At 47.2% G+C, this 1,450-nt stretch overlaps 1 protein-coding gene across 1 annotated transcript in view; it reads right to left on the bottom strand.

Annotated features, from left to right (window-relative positions):
- Window positions 1-469, bottom strand: part of LOC127750853 (uncharacterized) — a 15,641-nt gene extending 15,172 nt beyond the window's left edge. Inside the window, exon 1 of the mRNA XM_052273451.1 lies at window positions 180-469. The gene's annotated coding sequence lies outside the window, so the exon portion shown is untranslated. The remainder of the gene's footprint in view (window positions 1-179) is intronic.
- Window positions 470-1,450: the final 981 nt, after the last annotated feature.

Here is a 1,450-nt window from a genome sequence, read left to right as displayed (position 1 = left end):
CGCGATGAACGCCAAACCTGCAGTTTTGGTCCAAAGTAAGTCGATGCGCTATTCAGGGGTATACTCTTTAAATAGAACAACCAAAATAAAACATTTTCGGAGAAGGTCTAAGAATCGGTGGTATACGGCAAACGGCTATTTTGATTCTTCTCTCTGGAAATTAAATGAGGCATACGTACCAGCCGTGGTGTAGACCACGGATGGCTCCCCCACGGGAGGAGGTTGCCACGCCTGGCACAGAGGACGGACCTGTGCGCCGCCGCCCGCCCAGCCCTCACGGACCGTGCAGCGGTCCAGCTCGGCCGCGCTCACAGGTCCCGGCGCACTGCTGCACGGTGCGGTCGCCGCAAAGAGGGTGGTGGAGCCGGCGTCGTCGGTGACGGCCAAGTACACGTCGCGCAAGAAGAAAAGGGGTGGGTTGAGCGCGGCGAGTCGAGTGAGAAATGCGGACACCACGTCACCTGCGAAGCAATCTAAGAATCCTGGCTAGTAGTTGGGTTGTACTGACGTCAATAGGGCCCAATCCCAATCGCGTCTGATCCCAGACGTCGCGTCCCACCAGCAATGTCCTCTACGGAGTGTCGTGTTCGAAATGTCTTATCACCTAATAAGGCCCGTTTTCTTTATGTTTTATTCACATAGCGTTGTCTTAGCAGATAGAGCGTTGTAAAAACGATTCTTTGTAGAGAGGACATTTTGAAAACGACACTCCATGGATAGAACGATTGAACCTATTTCGAATCAGCCCCTATTCGAGCCCCCGTTCGACTTCAAATGATCTACGATCTGTTGCCAGGTCACTTGGGTGCGCTAGGTGGGCCGCCGTCTTTACGCAGCAGCTTCGCGGGTTGGCCTACCCAGCGCATAGCACACGGTAAAAATACCGCCTCAGGTTTTAAGAAATTTTCTCAAAAAACAAGGAAAAATCCCATGTTTTTTGAGGAGAGAGGACCTTCCCTCAAATCAACGTAGTTCCTCAAAGTTTTCCCCTTTTCCTTAAAATAAAATGAGACATCGCTTCTACCTTGCAGGTGTTATCATCGTTGCTCTGTGAAACGCTCAGTGTGGGGACAGCTTAAGGGGACCCAGGTTGAACTGACCATCTCAGGTCTCTATAGGTAAAGATTTATTTGGAGGAGAAAATAAAGCACTTAATTAGAAAAACTAAAGAAAAAACAACTTTGTAACTCAAATCGTTTCTGAGTAATGGTGGGTCTAAATATTTTGTGGACATTCTCCTCAAAAACTCTATGCGCTCCAAATTGTGTGCCGTCGAGTTCGGGGGAGTGAAATTTATGAACAAGCCTAAAACACAACTTAAAATGAACGCTTTTTTAAATTTCAAAATCTTTCTGTAGTATAAACATTTCTCTATTTTAATGATCAAAACTTTCCTATTTTTGGACCATTTTTTGAGATGGGCTCACTTGGTCGACGCACAACTGTTCTA

This window comes from Frankliniella occidentalis, unplaced genomic scaffold, assembly GCF_000697945.3.
Source record: "Frankliniella occidentalis isolate FOCC.00 unplaced genomic scaffold, Focc_3.1 Scaffold272, whole genome shotgun sequence".
NCBI lineage: Eukaryota > Metazoa > Arthropoda > Insecta > Thysanoptera > Thripidae > Frankliniella > Frankliniella occidentalis.
Note: the sequence above shows the minus strand (reverse complement) of the source record. Positions and strands in the feature narration are given on the sequence as shown.